The sequence below is a fragment of the Pezoporus flaviventris genome, unplaced genomic scaffold, assembly GCF_033815535.1.
Source record: "Pezoporus flaviventris isolate CSIRO_AGI_PZ_B2104156 unplaced genomic scaffold, CSIRO_AGI_Pfla_v1 ptg000121l, whole genome shotgun sequence".
Lineage (NCBI taxonomy): Eukaryota > Metazoa > Chordata > Aves > Psittaciformes > Psittacidae > Pezoporus > Pezoporus flaviventris.
This window is the reverse complement of record NW_026892669.1, coordinates 418,177-438,236: the sequence shown is the minus strand read 5'-3', so window position 1 is coordinate 438,236 and position 20,060 is coordinate 418,177. Positions and strand designations below refer to the sequence as shown.

The window sequence follows — 20,060 nt, the reverse complement described above, 5'->3', positions numbered from 1 at the left end:
GGGAGTCTCCGCTGCGCCAACAACGCACACCAGGGTTTTTGGGGTACAGTCTCTTATACTTCTTGGTCCAGGGTTTCAGTTCCTGGCTTTGAGTTTCAGCCAGTCCTGTTGTCTTCTTTGCCTGAAACTCGATGTGGCTCCTTTTCATTTGTTTCTGTCCTGTTGCTGGGGTCTTCTCTCCAGGTAAGGAAACATACTGAAACTTCTCGGTAATACATTAACAGAAAGATGTCTATCACAAGCTTAACCACAATCTTAGACCCGCATATTTAACAGGATGTGTCTCCTTGGTTACCTAACCCCCTTAAAGCATTCAAGCAGCTAAACAAAGCTAAAAGCGTTCCTTATTGTTTTAACAGTCTAAATGATTAAAGAGGGGACTAGCTTATTCCCTTCTTTCTTCTTCTTTCCCATCATTACATTGACAGCAACATTTATTATAATCAAGGTCATTTTTATACATTTCACACATGGTACACTGGTCACAGGTACATTGGTAACAATGATTTCTAAGTTCTTGACACAAATCATTCTTGTATTCTTTACAACTACAAGTTGGTTAATTAAAACCCTAAACAGAAAGACCTTTTCTTTAACATTCACCATTCAATGTGATGTACTAGAACTGGCCAAAACAGTTCACTATGAACCTATTCCACAAAGGAGGATGGCAAAAAGAAAGGCCTGCTACTTTACCTCAGTAACTCTATGTTCTTTTTCTGCAACCTCTTCATATACTAGCAAAAGAGCTCTCTCTGTAAGCACAGGAATAAACTTTTACTTTCTACCTGTTAATGCCCACCCTTCTTTAACATGGAAAACTACACAACTTAATAATTAAGAATGTAACAGTTTGTACAACACTAATGAGCAGAAATCTATGATTACATCTGATACCTCCCCAAATTACTGAGTCTGTATGTTTACAGAAAAATTAGAGCTTGATATCAATTAGATGCTTCACACTGTGCAACTCATGAAATGCTTAACTGCAGAATTACAAATAAGTCAGCCTGAACACTAGTAAGTCCAAATCAAAGCATAAATATTTTAAAAACAAAGCATAGGTAAAATTATTACAAAAAGATATTTAAAATTTTTTTAATAAATGTCTTCACAGTTTAATAGGCAGGTATTTTCTGCTACCACACATGGTCTGACAGCGATAACTTTAAATAAATCTGTCTCTTGTAGAAATACCCAAATGTGTTTTGCATCCAGAAGATTTGTAATGGTATTAATGAACATAAAGATTACTTTGTAAAATTAATCTCTGCAAAGGGAGAGTGGAATGAGTAGAATAATGACTTCATTAGAAATTAGAGCTGAAACTTACCATTTTTACTCAATTTTGTCCCAATTTCTAGAAGACTACAGTAAACAACATCTCCTAATGCTTCCTTAAAAGAAAAACAAAAGGATCAAAGCATGCATTAAAGAAACTATATGTAGGAGAGATCTGATACAGTAACTCTACAATCTGTATATAAGTAATCTGTCTCCAAATTTAGTTCTCATTCTTTAAGGCCTACATGTTTTTCACTTCTTATTTTTAAACATTTAACTTGGAAAAGGTTTGTTATCATGCCCCAAATGCCAAATTATTGTTTATATGTTACGGTGCTAATAACCCTCACAATGAGTTACAAGGTATATATGCATAGGCTGATCTTCTTTACATCAGCTAGAGTAACAACTGTTTTAAAGGACACCATTCCCAGTGACTGGAGGGAATTTGCTTTTTGTTACTTCCAGTGCAATTTGAAAGAAAATGCAGAATTTCCACTCCAGAGACATGGACAGCTGGACAGTTTGTCCTGACTTAATAAGGAGCCTTATCATCATAAGGATCAGCTCAACCAGAACAGGCATCTGCCTCTTAACTAACAAATGTAACCCATCTCACAAAAGTCTAGGGATCTTACGGAGTATTAGTGTTACTTATAGAAAATGGAGATCATGGGAAATACTGCTTGTCCTACAAAATACTAATTCCACTTTATCAATAGCTTCGCACATTAGATTTTCTGAAGTTTCACAGTGAATCTTACCCTGAATTTGCCTACAACTATTCCAAATCAAGTACTTGTGCAAGAACAAAACAAAAAAATCCAGAGGAATTCTTATCCTAGAGTAAGAAATATATACCATGTTGTACTACTATTCACAATTGTTCTTTAGCCAGAGGGACTGCACCGTATTCATGTTCAAGGGAAATTTGACCAAAAAAGTGAACAATATCCTCTACATAGTCATGACCTCCTCAGGCCTGTAAGAACTCAAGTAATAAAGGAGGCTTTGAATTCTGATGAACCACCAAGTTTCTCATCAAGTTCAGCTCTCCATAGGCTCAATTTGAAATGGTTAAGAATTTATCAGGATGCTGAAGTAGCATTCATTTCACAAAAAATTGTGATAGAACCAAGTCCAAAAATCATGCCCAGTGGAGAGCATATGCAGTCAGAACAGTAAAAACACCTGTGCAAAGAGCAAGGACAAGAGCAGGTACACATAAATAAATATTGTGGACTTAGACGGGGGGGGGGGAGGGATTGATACCCGTGCAAAACTGCTGATTCCTACTGTTCCAATGCCATTTTCAACAGATATCCATTCATGCTTCTCTGTGAATTTGCAGGCTAAAATAAAACAAACTTGATATTTCAGAAATAAGTGACATGTTGCTCACTTAAATACAGTAACACATTTGCAGGGTCAAACTCTGTTTTTTTTTACTGAGGTCAGTTTTGTTAGTTTTTCTTGGAAAACGTTTTAAACAAAAAAATTTACAGAAGCATTTTGTTTTGCTCATGACATGCTTAGTAATGCAGTAGAAGCTCACTAGGTTTTCTGCTGAGAGTATTACTGGTTCCTATGCAAAGGAGTACTACTTCAAACAAAAGTCTACGTCTGAAGCATATGTGTACTCATTTCTATAATAGCATGGCGGCTTTTCAAGCATATTTAGTGTTTGCTTCTGACAATCACTTAATTACTCCAGGGAAGGCCAGGGTTAATGACTGTTAGAAACACTGTCAGCATCTCATTCAAAGTACTTATAGAGCCATGAAGTAAGAGTTATAACCTAGCTAGGAAAAGGGGCTGATTCCCTTAACTCCCCTGACATTTCCTATAGAATCTATTTCTCCCAGTTTAATGTTGTCACAGATCTGTGTAAAATTAAGGCAAATTGATACAGGGCAAATAAATAAAACCGGTCATACAGACAACTGCAACTTAAGAGAATTTGCTCACTGTTACAAATGTTACTGTGAAAAGAACACAATTATTCTGTAGTTTTAAAATAAGTATGATTAAGACCCTATTAAGTCTTTTCACAGCAATCTTGCAATTCTACATATATTTTAGATCTATAACGTTCAGGGCAGCTTATACCAGCCTGTATTATTAGAAATTCTTCCTATAAAGTCATACGGAAAAACTTCAAGAGAAGTATGTGAAATCAGCAACATTTTTCTCACTGACATTTTACCTGGAACTTTTATTACTCTGAGCATTTTCACCCTGCTTTGTCTGCTTTCACAGTTCCATAGTTTACACAAAGATATCTCCCCCCTTTTTAATTAAAATATTTTTAATTTTCACTTGCAGCACCTATCCAATCAGGCAAGGGATGCACCAGAAGCTAGAGAAAATAATTTCTTAAACAGAGCTCTCTCTGTGACGAGCACGAGAGTAGTACAGCTGGACATTCCATCGAGTTCCAAATTATTCCCTCAGGCTTTTCTTCTAGGCTGGACTCCTTATCCCAGCTGAAGAAACTACACTTCTGTAAATCCTTGTATATTTTCTAAACATAAAGTAGAAATTGTCTCTGTGGACCTGCTACAATCTTTCCACTCTAAGTCAGACATATTTTAAGCCATTTCAGTTGTAGCGATCATCTCATTTATGCCTGAACACATTTAAGAGAAGCAAGTCTCAGATAAAATGGTTTGTCTTTAAAGATGGCCCAAGTTTTAAAGAACTCAATAGACCAATACATGCTTTTCTAAGTACAGTACACAAAACATTGAGGAAAATATAAATATGAAGTATTTTTCAATGAATTCTCACTCCAAAACCCCAGAGAATTTCAGCTAACATTATTTCTACCTACAGAAATCTCTCAGAACATGTTCTGATAAACAAATCAAAAGTCTTAAGTAATTTTAGGTCAAGACATTAAATCCGCAGGAATTCCTTTCAAAATGAAAAATCATAGAATAGTTAGGGTTGGAAAGGACCTTAAGATCATCTAGCTCCAGCCCCCTGCCATGGGCAGGGACACCTCACCAAGCCACCCAAGGTTCTGTCCAACCTGGCCAAAAACACTGACAGGAATGGAACATTTACCACATCCTTGGGCAACCTGTTCCAGGGCATCACCATCCTCACAGTAAAGAGCTTCTTCCTTATATCTAGCCTGAACGTCCACTGTTTAAGTTTGAACACACTACCACTTGCCCTATCACTACAGTCTGATGAAGAGTCCTGTCCAGCATCCTTGTAGGCCCCTTCAGATACTGGAAGGCTGACATGAGGTCTCCACGCAGCTTCTCTTCTCCAGGCTGAACAGCCCCAACTTCCTTAGCCTGTCTTCATATGGAATGTGCTCCAGCACTCTTATCATCCTCATGGCCCTCCTCTGGACTTGCTTTAACAGCTCCATGACCTTTGTATGTTGAGAACACCAGAACTGCACACAGTACTCCAAGTGGGATCTCACAAGATGTCCTGGGTTCAGCTGTAGCAGTTATTTTTCTCCTTAGAAGCTAGTGCAGTGCTGTGTTTGCAACTTCAGCCTGGGAACAACACTGATAACAAACCAATGTTTTTAGTTGTTGCTAAGTAATGCTTACCCCCATCAAGGACTTTTCAGTCTCTCATGCTCAGCCAGTGAGGAGGGACGCAGTAAGCCAGGAGGAAGCAGAGACAAAACAACTGACTGAAACAAGCCAAAGGGGTATTCCATACCACAGCATATCATGCCCCCAATATAAACTGTGTACAAAACTCCAAATGAGGTCTCACAAGAGCAGAGTAGAGGGGCAGGATCATCTCATTTGACCTGCTGTCACACTTCTTTTAATGCAGCCCAGGATATGGTTGGCTTTCTGGGCTGCAACTGCACGCTGCTGACTCATGTCCATTTTCTCATCAACCAACGCCCCTAAGTCCTTCTCCATAGGGCTGCTCTGAATCTCTTTCTCTGCCCAACCTGTAGCTGTGCTGCCTGGGACTGACTTGACCTGGGTGTAGTGAGACGGGGGGGGGGGGGGGGGGGGGGGGGGGGGGCACAAAATTATAAAATGGATATATAAACCTTTAGAATCAGTTTTAAGTAATGTTAAGTTTGATGGCTTTGTAACAGTAGCAATGGAAAATTACTGAGGTGCATGACACACAGAAAAAAAAGTAGACTACAGCTAGAGGACATACTGAGAATTCTTTTACAAGATAAATCATTACAGTTGACATACTTTTAAGAAAAACAGTCTAGAAGAACAGGACACAGGATAAGGAGTATCTGGGAACTGCAGGTGTCCAGGATGGGCTACAGTTAAACTAACTAGATAAGTAGGAAAACAGGAAGATTATTATGTCTCTGGTGCTAACGAACCAATTAAGCTGGTATAAGCATCTACTGCGCATGCTCAAAGGCTGCCAGAAGTGATGAAGATTGTTGGAAGAAGTAAATGACACTCAGAGACCACCACCACAATTCTGTACGCATGTGGGGAACTTTCTGGAAAATTATGTAATCCATACCTAGCCTCATGAATATGTATGTATGCCCAGGGACTATTTAAGGGCACCTTGTATAGCAATATAGGGACACATGTTAGGAGGAGCTATCCCCCGTGTCTCCCGGCTCCGCAATAAAGAACACCTGCTTGTCAGCTTGAAAACTGTTGGCAAGTTTTTTCCTGGAGTTTTCTCCAAATTAGTAGGACCTTGCACTTGGCTTGGTTGAATTTCATGAGACTGGCATTGGCCCACCTCCCAAGCATGTCAAGGTCCCTCTGGATGGCATCCCTTCCCTCCAGCGTATCAACCGAACCATACAGCTTGGTGTTGTTGGCAAACTTGCTGAGGGTGCACTCAGCCCCACTGTCCATGTCACTGACAAAGATGTTGAACAGGATCGGTCCCAACACTGATCCCTGAGGGACACCACTCATTACTGGTCTCCAATTGGGACATAGAGCTGTTGACCGCAAGTCTTTGCATGCAGGCATCCAGCCAATTCTTTATCCACCGAGTTGTCCACCCATCAAATTGATGTCTCTCCATCAAATTGATGTCTCTCCAATTTAGAGACAAGGATGTTGTGTGGGACAGTACTGAACACTTTGCACAAGTCCAGGTAGATGACATCAACTGCTCTCCCCCATCCCTCAGTTCTGTAGCCCCATCATAGAAGGCCACCAAATTGGTCAGGCAGGATTTGCCCTTAGTGAAGACATGTTGGATGTCACCAATCAACTTGTTTTTCATGTGCCTTAGCATGCCTTCCAGGAGAATCTGCTCCAAGATTTTGCCAGGCACAGAGGTGAGACTGACTGGTCTTTAGTTTCCTGGGTGATGAACCATAAGAATGGAGAATGACACAATCTCAAACCCAAGCTGAACATCTATGACACTACATGTCAGAAAAGCCAACCACTTTTTTTTTTTTAAATGTAGGATAACAATATTACATAAGATTACTTTATAAGTCAAGGTTAAAAATAGAAGAAAGCCAGAAGACTGCCATGATCAGTTTTGAACAGAGCAGTAAAATGTTCTCAACAGCTGGAAGAGCACTTAAGTTTCTTGTAGGACAAAGAAAACAGAAATGAAAAATTCTAAACATGCAACAAAACCACTGCATATAAAGGTCAAATTAAGGAGTTAATAAGTAATCTTAAAATCTGACCTTTGATCTGATGTGATTAGCGCACTAAATAAATTAAATTCAACAAATATGAACTGACAAAGCAGACCAAATCTCTTCTGGGAACATTCTTTTTCAGGAGAACAGCAAAATTTACTCCAGCTTCATTCATTTCAACAGGACTTTGGTTTCGGCTGAATTCAGGCCTTTACTTAGCTTAGCCTGCCTCTATTAATTAATTAATTAATTAATTCCTGAACAAATCTGTTCCTCACAGCTGTGGACTGTCTCAAAACGGCTATGACAAAATTGTTATGATTGTATTGTACATTCATTTATTCAACTTTTGAGAAATCATTTGGGAAACTTACAGTGTAGCCTGCATTTCAGAATGGCAGCTGAGGTTGTTTTACTTAGTTTGCGAAGTACTAAAGCAAGTAGTAGCATTCACAGGCAGATCATTGGCTTTCAGAAAGCCATTCCTGCTGAGCATGAGGTGCTGGCCTCCACCCAGCTTTGGTGTTGGAGAGGTGTGATTTGAGACAGGAAGGTTTGGTAATGAAGACACTGACATAGGTCCTGAAAAAACAAGAGTAATTTCTTAATTCTCCATTAGAAGCTCCATGTGCATTTTTGGAAAACCCTGTAATTCCTTTGATTCTCTGTTGTAAATGATTCCTACAGTTCAATGTTTGTCTGGATTGTGAACTCTACATGGTATAGGCTATTTCTTTACATAGTATCTGACACAATAACATTTACAGATGAATTTCAACATAAATGTTGCTGAAACTATCTGTAAGCCCAGATGTTAAATGCTAAACCTTCCCACTCTGAGAAGTATCTTTTTCTGCCTAGCAAAGTGTGATATAAAAAGCTGATATTTTTAAGGATGAGTTCAAGAAGCTAAAATGTTTTCTCGCTGTTGCTGTACCTTTTCCTCTGTTAACTCATTTTTAGTTCATGTAAATCCTATTTGCTAAACTACAGTCGGTGCTCCTGGGCTGCAGATCCTTTACCAAGCTTCAGTTGTGTTGGCTTTTGAGGAAAATCTAAATGGAAAAATAACAAAGTACTTCAGATTTTCTGCCTGGTTTTTAGTTTTCCTTCTTTTTCAAATTCATTTCCAGTCATACCTCCTCCACTCTTCCATCTAGAAGTGAATTATGTTTTACTCATCTTCAGAAGCTATATACTGGTGCTGGTTTTACTTATGAACCAGTAGATCCCAAGCAGTGAAAGCAAGAGCACAAAAGAATCCCCCCTTGCTGTTCAGCAAACCATCCGTGCATGTCCCATTATTCCTGCAATTCATTTGTACCCAGAGCCCACTGTTACTAGTGTTCGTTATGACCCAAAGTATCACATTTGGCATGTCAGAACATCAATAAGGATTAGCTGACCTTGGAGAAACCCGACGTGAATGTTGGATTGTCAGATCTGACACGGATATCACCAGAAGGTAGTCTATCGCTATTGAAACGTAGCTGGACTAACGATTCGTTACAGTTTGCTGCTTGTCATGTTCCACCTCTGAGGGGATCCTTTCCTCTGCAAGGAAGACATAATTTCCAAGCCAGAAAGTCAGGCTCCCCGGGATGCTATGTAACCAAGGAAGATTCCTCAGAGGGTGAGGCTTAGCCCAAATGGTGTAAGTCACCACCTGGAAGATCTCCTTTACTTCGCTGGGAGGTGGATGAGGTGCCTGGAGTTAATACTCTTCACCGGTAGTGCCTTTGTCAGGCATGGATGCAGGGCTGCACTTTCAGTGACAGTGAGAACTCTGCAAATAGTTGCAGTTTTCAGTTAGAAGACGAACCAAAAGTCACAGGCAGGAAAAATCTGGTTAACAAGGAGCAGGAAATAAATACACTTATTTATGAAAATAAAAGGCAAAACCACTTCATACCACGTTCTGAGTTAAAGATTAGAAATTTCAATCAAATTTGATATTTTTATGAGATTATCTGTATAAAGACTGCAATAAAGATTTTGAAATTTCAAGAAAATAATCACTGTTTTAACAATAACAAAACCAGAATGCAGCCTGAATTAACAAACTTATTTTTTTAGGCAAGTAAATTAGTCATCTGAAAAAAAACTCATACTCTGTTCTGCTTATAAGCACTAACCAAAGCCTTTGGAAATGGAAATGGCATTGTTCCCAAAGTGCTAAAAGTCTGGCATTTTACGAGGCTTATCTGAAACACGGCAATGAACAATAGGCTGCTGAAAACATTTATTTCTTTAGCTCCTTGCTTCCTGCATTTGAATGCTCTACATCTCACACTAAGCCCTTACTTCAGCTTTGCCTTTTTAGCAATTGGTTAAGTCCTATATAAAAATTATAAACCATCCAGCTCTGGGCCTCCAGCATAAGGAGTATGTGGACCTGTTGGAGCAAGTCCAGAGGAGGCTACAAAGATGCTCCAGGGCCTGGAGTACCTCTGCTATGGAGACAGACTGAGAGAGCTGGGCTTGTTCAGCATGGAGAATGTGGCTGGTCTAGGTCTTCCAGAGACAGCTGCTCTCTTAGAGCAGACTTCCAGTGACTAAAGGGGCTGACAGGAAAGACAGAGGATGGGGCTTGGAGCAGCCTGGTCTAGTGGAAAGTGTCCCTGCCCATGGCAGCGGATTTGGAACTAAATGGTCTTTAAAGTTCCTTCCAAACCAAACCCTTCTGTTATTCTGGTGCATTCAGTGCTTATGAGAGGTGAGATTCAGCCTCTGTGAGAGTGCTGGAGCACTCTCACACAGACTGCCTTGGGTGATTTGGGGCAGAACTTTTTTTTCCTTATTTTCCCTTTACCATAGTACAATGTCACTTCTGCCCTCCCACCTCATTTCACTTGTTCAGGACTATCCCTTGCACCACAACTTCTGTCTTCCAGCAGTGATGTGCCACCCTGCACATGCTAGGATGCCACAGTGTGCACCATGCGCTTCAGGTAATGGCTTTGTCCTTATGAGTATGCACTTAGCCAAGTGTGTAGCACCATAAAGTCCAGATCTCAGTGACACCTTTGGGCTCCATAGCACAAATGATATAATACAACATAAAATCATATACATCAACCAAATGAATTGTTCAATTCTCAGACTACACGTTGTTCGAAGACGATTTATGTTATTTTTTTCCCCACTGAAGGGTTATCAATCAGGCAGCTTTACTGCTGCATCTGGCTTGTGGGATTACTCATGATCTATTTATTTTGTGTCTTTCCTTTGTCTAGAGGACAGGGGTTACCTGCAGAGGTGATGCATGCTCAGTCCTGATCAGGCAAGATACACTGTTTTATTTCATGCCAGGCTGTGGAAGCACTCCCATCAAAAAGAATACACTACTAGAAATGACAGGTTGCAACAAATATGCGTTACTGCAAGCACAGCTTTCCAGAGAAATACAGAAATCGGTGAAAAATAAACCCCGTTCTGCAAATCTAGGTAACTTCCTGCCACTTGCAGCCATTTCTGGGAAGGATAGCAGCCTGGTTGCTGCATGCTCTCATGCCAGAGCCATGCTCTGTTCCAGGGGCTGTGGGGATTTCCTTACAGTTGTGCTGTGTGATCCTTTTTCACACACTGAAGTCCATTTGGCTGCTAGCATTTGTCAAAAGTACGTCACTGCCTCAGCAAGGTGAGAGTACAGTTTCTCTGCTCATCAGCATGTAGACACGTTGTGTTTTGAGTAATTTATATAGGTCACAGGTTTCTGGCAGACAAAAGCAGAGTCAGTTACTGTTATCTTGTCAGGTTTTACATAAATCTGACAGGCTGATTATGATAAATCCCCATTACTGGAGTGTCATTTATGCTGCAGTGGTGAGTGTATGAGAGAGCTGGCACTGTCAGCCTTGCTTTTCAGGGGACTGTGAAGTGATAAAAATACAGAAGACCTTGCTCCTGGCTGAATTTTAACCTGCTGAGCAGACTTTTTACCTGAGAACAAGCCTGCTCTTTCCTTCTCTCTTCCTGCCTGGACTTTGTGAGCAGCATTTGAATGGAAAAACTTCTCAGCTTGTTATTGTAGTTAGAAGTCTGGCAGCCTTGATGTGGCTTTTCCTTCTGCACAGCCATTCCTCGAGTTGATCAGATCTGTCATAGCGATCTGCTGTCAGACAGCACAGTTCCACTGAAATAAAAGGGCAGGTTTTTAATGGCTTTTTATTTCCCTGAAATTTCACTTGGGGTTGGGGGAAAGAATGAAAACTATTCTGGTCTTGTAGATTATTCAGTTTTAACCTGGCAAGAACAGGCTTTTTTCTTGTTTGCTTGTTTTTGGCAAAGGGATCAAAGAAATAAAGAGCATAGCTTTTAAATGACCAACTAGAAAACACACCAGTTTGGCCTCCCAAATCAGGTAGTGATCTTGGGGCCATATGAAGACTTGGTCTCACATTCTCTTGGCTTTCTTAGTAGGGGATGGGTGCTCCATCCACCATCTCTAAACTTCCCAAGGGGAAATCCAGATTCTTACCTCCCACTCTGATATGTCAAGTGCATTTTTCAGCAGGATCCAGGTGCCAGTAGACTATAGAATACATATATATCTCTGAGACTTTCCAGGAAAACAATTATAAACAAAAAGTTAAGGAGTCCCAAGCTTTAAAGTTTTCTCTATTTGGATATATGTGTGTATGAATATTTCTGAACACACAGGTATCATTGACTGCTATGGAGAAAGTTAAAATGTCAGTGAAACTAATGAGACTAATGGTCTTGCCAGTCCTGTCAGCAACAGCTAGATTTGCTGTGTATATGGGCATTTGCCCAAAAGAGGATAAAATGAAACAGAAATGTCTGACAGACAAATGTGAAATACATTTAATATTCATCTTACTTTACTGTTTCCAAGTCTGTTGCTACATTTGTTGTAAATGGTTTACATTATGAAAATTTATTCTGGTTATGCTTGTAGTTCTAGTCTTTCTCATCTCCTAAATTGCATCTTTACCACTGAGAAAGAAGTGCTGTGATCAGGATAAACATACCACTACTTGATGAACAATTTTATTCTGTTGAGAAGTAGATCATGAAAACAACAGTTCAAATAAGTTACACACTAAACCATATCACCCAAGGCCTCATCCAACTTGTTGAGCACTCTGCCACTTCCCAACTAGGGATGGATGTAGCAACCCTAAGAAGGATATAAAAGGCAGTGTTTATCTGTGCCTGCCACTGGGTTTGTCCCCAGCTTTTATCAAAACAAGTCTGATTTAAGTTTCAGTTCTGTTATTGACATCCAGAGAAACATTACCCTTCAAATCAAAATTCAAACACTTGTTAAGTCTCTATAGGGAAGAAATAGAGAATTCCTCCCTCCCTACTTGTATGTCAAAACCAAAACTTTGTGAACGGTCAAAAGACTTATTATAGGAAAGGCAGTCACTACTGACTGTAACTGAATGTAACTGAGCATTTATCATCAACTAACATCAGAAATGCCAAGTCCCACATCAAGAATGAAAAGACCAAGTTAACAGGATAAAATTTTCTCACTGCACACAGAATAACAGAGGCAAGAATTTTACAATTCCTGCTACTTCATGGCAATTCTATTTTTACAGAAACTGGCTATTGGGTCTACCAAACTGCACTAAAGTGTTTACATGCCCAGGAGTTTCTGTTTAAGGATGCAGAAGCATTCACTCCCAGGAAGATCAAAACAAAATTTTCACCAATGAATTTAAGACTACTGAGACCTTAAGACTACTATTCATGTGAAAAAGCATTTTGATAACCGGACACAGTTTTCCCTCAGCATGGTACTCTGGTGAACAGTCAGCTTAAATAAATAATGCAGAACAGCACCTGTACAAGGGTCATCTAAAGAGGACCAGAACTATATCTGACTGTCCAGGGTTTAGCAGTAGCAGTCAATTTTTCTCCTTCGTGTTAGCTGGTGCAGCGCTGTTTTTTTGACTTCCAACCTGGGAACAGTGCTGATAATACTGACGCTTTCAATTGTTGCCAAGTAATGTTTACCCTGACCAAGGACTTTGTGAAGCTCAGGCACTACTAGGGAGGAGGGGAAGCCAGGAGGAAGCAGAGACGGGATGCCTGACCCAGCACCCTGCTCTCTTTTGATCCTTCTCCCCATCCCCCAGCGCCATGTGCTTACCATGGTGGAAGCAACCACCCTGTGGCTGGAAACATACACTGTGCCCCATGCCGCTGCCCGGATGTCGTGGTTTAAACCCAGTCAGGTAATTCGTTCGTTCACTTCCCCCCCTTTTCTTGCCCTCCCCCTGCTCTCGGAGGGACGGAGGGGAGAATCAAAAAGAATGCAACTCCCACGGGTTGAGATAAGAACAGTTTAGTAACTAAGGTATAACACAAATCACTACTGCTACCACCAATGATAATAATGATAAAGGAAATAACAAGGGAATACAACACCTCACCACCAGCCGACCGATAACTTGCCCCCCCAGCCCCGACCAAGCACCGACCGATACCTCCTCCAACCCTGCAGTCTCCCAGCCCTTCCGGCTAACTCCCAGTTACATCCTGGGCATGACGTGCTGTGGTATGGAATAGCTCTTTGGTCAGTTTGGGTCAGGTGTCCTGTCTCTGCTTCCTCCCAGCTTCCCCTCCTCCCTGGCAGAGCATGAGGCTCACAAAGTCCTTGGCCAAACCAAAACATCTCTATCAGCTCTGTTCCCGAGCCGAAAGTCAAAACACTGCACTGCACCAGCTACCAAGGAGGAGAAACATGACTGCTGCTGCTGAACCCAGGACATTATCCACCCCTTATTCCATACCATTCACGTCATGCTCAGATCCCACATTTTCAATATACCATCACTCTTATCTCGGTGCACTCTTATCTTAGTGCATGGACCAGTCCCTATAAAGCTGCTGAGTCCATCTGGTCCATGTCAGGCTCCATCTCTTGTAACAGTCTTCCAGAGCAGGAGAGACTGTGTGCAGTGTTCACACTCATGAATAACCTGGGCAATAGTGTCCATTGTTAAGTCCACCCCTCGATCATGAGTCCATCTCTGTGTTGCATCTCTGCTCTGATGGCCTGAAGTGCCATGGGCCCACCAGGCTCAAAATAATTCACTGTCCCCTTAAGCAGTTTCTGCAGCTTGTTGCTGGGGACTCCATACAGCTGCCTTCCATCTCCGACGCTTCCAAATCACTGGAGGGGCCCAGTGGACTAGATACTTGCCCATACTGTCCCACACACCCTGCCACTCATGACTCTCCAGCCTTGGGGAAAATCTCTTGGTCCCCCTATATTGTTGTCTAACCCCAGACAAGACCCAAACCTGACTCTGCTTAACTTTTGAGATCAGACAAAATGGTTGTGGGTAGAACACAGCCTGTGTGTGTGCCAACATGCTGATCCCCATCACAATCAGCAGGCAGGTCCCAAGGATACCCAAAGGCCATTCAGAGCCTTCAGAACTCTCAAACGATGCTGCTGTGCATGTCACTGGGGCTGGTGTAGCTGCTGTGCTTGCCGGCTCTCCCACCACCGGCTTCTCTTTTCCTGAGTCCAGCTCTTCCTCCTCTGCCTTGCTGGGAAGTGCTGCGTGGTCTCCTGCATCCTCCTGGGGCTCGGCGGGTGGCTGCCGGGGAATGCTCTCGGCCGTCGCGGGGCTGGGCTCCTCCGCGGGGCTCGGCTCTTCCGCGGGGCTCGGCTCCTCCGCGGGGCTCGGCTCCTCCGCGGGGCTCGGCTCTTCCGCGGGGCTCGGCTCCTCTGCGGGGCTCGGCTCCTCCGCCGCCTTCTCCCGCTGCTCGGCAGCCGCCTCCTTCCTCTCCTCGACCGCCCCGACCTCCTCCACCGGCAGCCGTCCCCTCGCGGCCTCCGGCCCCGCTCCCGCCGCCGCTTGGTCCCCGGGGCCGCTCTCCCGGGCCGCTTCGGCTGCCGCCGGCTCCCGGGGCCGCTCCCCCTCAGCTCCCCGCAGCCTCACGAAGATGGAGAGTAGGGTGAGGGCCAGGACGGTGAAGAGCAGCCGGACGGCCAGGTACAAGTCCACGGCCACGTCCGTCCCGCCCTGCTGATGGAGCCCGCCCGTATTACAAGCCATTGCCATAAAGCACAGTGAGACAAGAACCTTAGCCCAGGCCCCACACTTGATAAACACTAACACAGCAAATACCGGCTCTACGTAAGTTACAACATTCTGAAGCTGTGAGATCAAGAGAAACAACTCTGAGAGCCAATAAATCGTCATTGTGATGAGTGACTATTAATCTGGTCAGATCTGTCGTTATCTCAACCCTTCGTGCCCCACGTTGGGCGCCAAAAAGAACTGTCGTGGTTTAAACCCAGTCAGGTAATTCGTTCGTTCACTTCCCCCCCTTTTCTTGCTCTCCCCCTGCTCTCGGAGGGACGGAGGGGAGAATCGGAAAGAATGCAACTCCCACGGGTTGAGATAAGAACAGTTTAGTAACTAAGGTATAACATAAATCACTACTGCTACCACCAATGATAATAATGATAAAGGAAATAACAAGGGAATACAACACCTCACCACCAGCCGACCGATAACTTGCCCCCCCAGCCCCGACCAAGCTCCGACCGATACCTCCTCCAACCCTGCAGTCTCCCAGCCCTTCCGGCTAACTCCCAGTTACATCCTGGGCATGACGTGCTGTGGTATGGAATAGCTCTTTGGTCAGTTTGGGTCAGGTGTCCTGTCTCTGCTTCCTCCCAGCTTCCCCTCCTCCCTGGCAGAGCATGAGGCTCACAAAGTCCTTGGCCAAACCAAAACATCTCTATCAACTCTGTTCCCAAGCCGAAAGTCAAAACACTGCACTGCACCAGCTACCAAGGAGGAGAAACATGACTGCTGCTGCTGAACCCAGGACACCGGAACACTATCCTGGGCCTTGAGAAACAGATTTTGTGGCGACACGGCACCCCAGAGAGAATTGAGTCAGACAATGGGACTCATTTCTGGAATAACCTTTTAGGCGCTTGGGACAAAGAGCATGGCATTGAGTGGGTATATCGCATCCCCTACCATGCACCAGCCTCTGGGAAAATCGAACGGTACAATGGGCTGTTAAAAACTACACTGACAGCAATGGGTGGGTGAACTTTCAAGCACTGGGATACCCACTTACCAAAGGCCACCTGGTTGGTCAACACCAGAGGATCTGCCAACAGGGCTGGCCCAGCGCAGTCAGAACATTTACATATTGTAGAGGGCGACAAAGTTCCCGTGGTGCATATGAAGAATTTGCTAAGTGATGTTTACCCTGACGAAGGACTTTGTGAGGCTCATGCTCTGCCACGGAGGAGGGGAAGCCTGGAGGAAGCAGAGACGGGGCGCCTGACCCAGGCTAGCCAAAGAGGTATTCCATACCACAGCACATCATGCCCGGGGTGGGGGGGTAACCTGGAGTTACCCATAAGGACACGGGCTTCTGGTTCAGACTCTTCTCTCAGCAGGTGGTATTGTATTCTCTTCCCTTGTTATTTTCTCTTATCACTGTTGTCATTGGTGGTAGCGGTGGTGATTTGTGTTGTACATTGGTTGCTGGACTGTTCTTGTCTCAACCTGTGGGAGTTGCACTCTTTCGATCCTCCTCCCCATCCCTCCGGGAGTGGGGAAGGGGAGAGCCTCCGAGGGGGAGGGCCTCAATTGCTCTCAGCCCGGCACTGCTCACTGGGAGTGACTGAACAAGCTGTCTGGCTCGGGTTTAAACCACGACACTGACAAAACCCAGAGAGATAAGCACAGAGATTATTAGTCCATCCTCTGGCAGCCATCTGATAAGTGATATGTGGCAGCTGCCAAGAGCACAGCAGCATTCCTCAACCCTGAAGGGTTGAAAGGGGCAGTGGTGGGAACATAAACAAATAAGTAGAATCACAATTTCCCATGAAGTGTCCTCCTCAGGTTGATGCAGAGGGTTGACCAATGTACAGGGGGGGTGGTACAGGGGGGTTGTACAAGGGGGTTGTACAGGGGGGTTGTACAAGAGAAAGAGTTCATTTTCTTAGTGCATAGACCAATCCCTATAATGCTGCTGAGCCCATTCGGTCCATGATGTCAGGTTCCATCTCTTGTACCAATCTTTCAGAGCAGGAAAGGCTGTGTGTAGTATTGGATTGTTGCCTGCTGATGCTGATTGTTCCTTTACTGCAGAACTCATCCGGTTCTATCAAAGTTCATTCTCTGTTGGGCTGATGGTTGGAGGCAAGTCAAGGCTAGTCGCTGGTGACCTGAAGACATCTAGTTGATGGGCTGTTGTGGTCGCAATTGGCACTTGTTGTTCTTCAACTTTCAGCAACCCCACAACAGAAGGATCCTCTGAGAGACCAGGCAAGGTGAACAGCTGCTCAATTACCTCAGTCTCCAAAGCAGCAATACCAAAAGCCCATCTGTATCCTTTTGGGTCTTTGAAGTACCCTCTCTTGAGGTAGTCTATGCTGAAGATTCATGGAGCCTCTGGACCAGTCACAATAGGATGCTTATGCCATTCCCTCCCAGTCAGGATGATTTCAGCCTCCAGCACAGTCAACTCTTGGGATCCTCCTGTCACTCCAGAAATATAGATGGGTTCCACCCCTTCACAGCTTGATGGCATCAGGGTAAAAGAATGTCTCCTTCACAGGTTGACCAACCGAGAAGGAGAAAAAAGATGTGCAATTGCTAAGCACTTCTGTTATATACCTCCCAAAGTATAAAGGTGGTGACCACACTGGGAACATAAGCCAGATCGGTTTCATGATCAATGATTCTATTGTATTACAAGTCATTACCATAAAGTACAACGAGACAAAAACCTTTGCCTAAGCCCCACACTTGAAAAACACTAGTACAGCAAATACCGGATGCAAGTAAGGTACGATATACTGAAACTGTGAGATCAAGAGGAACAACCTTGAGAGCCAATAAATCAGCATTGTGTCGAGTGACTATTAATCCAGACAGATCTGTCGTTATCTCAACCCTTCATGCCCTACGTTGTGCGCCAAAAAGAACTGTCGTGGTTTAAACCCCAGCCAGCTTGTTTGGTCACTCCCAGTGAGTGGTGCCAGGCTGGAAGCAATAACCATAGGGTACCCCGTGGCGTATACCTCCTTTATCTCCTCTCTCGAACAATAGGACGCCTTTTGTTAATAGCTGCGACGTGTGTTGGTACACGTGAGGAGCTGGATAAATCAGCTAGATCGTCCCTCAGTTGTTTGAGGTCCTGGGACAGTTTTTCCACAGCTGAGATGATGGAAGGGGTGAGATTGTCTTCGAACTCTCGGAGTTTATGAACCATTTCATCCACTGTTAGCGGTACTATGTCATTCCAGGTTACTGTTGCCAATGAATGGGCATATGATGACTGTGCATTCCGTGTAAGTTTTTGCCACATGGGTCACAGTATCACAGTATCACAGTATCACAGTATGTTAGAGATTGGAAGGGACCTCGAAAGATCATCTAGTCCAATCCCCCTGCCGGAGCAGGAACACCTAGATAATGTTACACAGGAATGCGTCCAGGCGGGTTTTGAATGTCTCCAGGGAAGGAGACTCCACAACCTCCCTGGGCAGCCTGTTCCAGTGTTCCGTCACCCTCACTGAGAAGAAGTTTCTTCTCAAGTTTAAGTGGAACCTCTTGTGTTCCAGTTTGTACCCATTACCCCTTGTCCTATCATTGTTTGCCACCGAGTAGAGCCTGGCTCCGTCCTCGTGACACTCCCCCTTTATATATTTATAGACACTGATAAGGTCACCCCTCAGTCTCCTCTTCTCCAAACTATAGAGACCCAGCTCCCTCAGTCTTTCCTCATAAGGGAGATGCTCCACTCCCTTAATCATCTTTGTTGCCCTGCGCTGGACTCTCTCCAGCAGCTCCCTGTCCTTCTTGAACTGAGGGGCCCAGAACTGGACACAATACTCCAGATGCGGTCTCACCAGGGCAGAGTAGAGGGGAAGGAGGACCTCTCTCGACCTACTAACCACCCCCCTTCTAATACACCCCAGGATGCCATTGGCCTTCTTAGCCACAAGGGCACAGTGTTGGCTCATGGTCATCCTGTCGTCCACTAGGACCCCCAGGTCCCTCTCCCCTACACTGCTCTCTAACAGGTCATTCCCCAACCTATACTGGATCCTGGGGTTGTTCCTGCCCAGATGCAGGACTCTACACTTTCCCTTGTTATATTTCATCAAGTTACTCCCTGCCCAACTCTCCAGCCTATCCAGGTCTCGCTGGATGGCAGCACAGCCTTCTGGCGTGTCAGCCACTCCTCCCAGCTTAGTGTCATCAGCAAACTTGCTGATAGTACACTCAATTCCCTCATCTAAATCATTGATGAATATATTAAATAATACCGGTCCCAGTACTGACCCTTGAGGCACTCCACTAGTTACAGGCCTCCAACTAGACTCAGCCCCATAGACTACAACTCTCTGGCTTCTCTCCTTCAGCCAGTTCGCAGTCCACCTCACTACCTGATCATCCAGTCCACACTTCCTCATTTTAGCCGTGAGGATGCTGTGGGAGACTGTGTCAAATGCTTTGCTGAAGTCAAGGTAGACCACATCCACCGCTCTGCCATCATCCATCCACTGTGTTATTTCCTCATAAAAGGCTAAGAGATTGGTCAAACATGATTTCCCCCTGGTGAAGCCATGTTGACTGCCCCTCATAACCTTCTTATCCTTGATATGCCTTAAGATGGCACCAAGGATAAGGTGTTCCATCACTTTCCCAGGGATGGAGGTGAGGCTGACCGGCCTATAGTTACCCGGGTCCTCCTTCTTGCCCTTTTTGAAGACTGGAGTGACATTTGCTTTCCTCCAGTCCTCAGGCACCTCTCCCGTTTCCCAAGACTTGGTAAAGATGATGGAGAGTGGTCTAGCAATGACTTCCGCCAGTTCCCTCAGCACCCGCGGGTGCATCCCATCTGGACCCATGGATTTATGGATGTCCAGATTGCTCAACTGGTCTCTAACCCATTCCTCATCGACTAAGGCAAACCGCTCCGTCGACCTGACTTCATCTAAGGTCTCAGGGGTACAGGGCTCTTCAGGACTGCCCGCAGCAGAGTAGACAGAGACAAAGAAGGCATTCAGTAACTCTGCCATCTCTTTATCTTCTGTCACCAGGGCACCCATCCCGTTCATCAGTGGGCCTACATTGCCTCTGGTGTTAGTTTTGTCTGCCATGTATTTAAAAAAGCTCTTTTTGCTGTCCTTGACCCTTCTTGC

The 20,060-nt window shown here is 44.2% G+C and overlaps 1 long non-coding RNA gene across 1 annotated transcript; it reads right to left on the bottom strand.

Annotated features, from left to right (window-relative positions):
• Positions 1-549: 549 nt before the first annotated feature.
• LOC133282373 (uncharacterized) lies at positions 550-3,290 on the bottom strand. Its single transcript, XR_009747634.1, has 3 exons — positions 2,560-3,290; positions 1,337-1,400; positions 550-755 (listed from the first exon to the last, which is right to left on the bottom strand). It is a non-coding gene; the product is annotated as an uncharacterized LOC133282373 (long non-coding RNA).
• Positions 3,291-20,060: the final 16,770 nt, after the last annotated feature.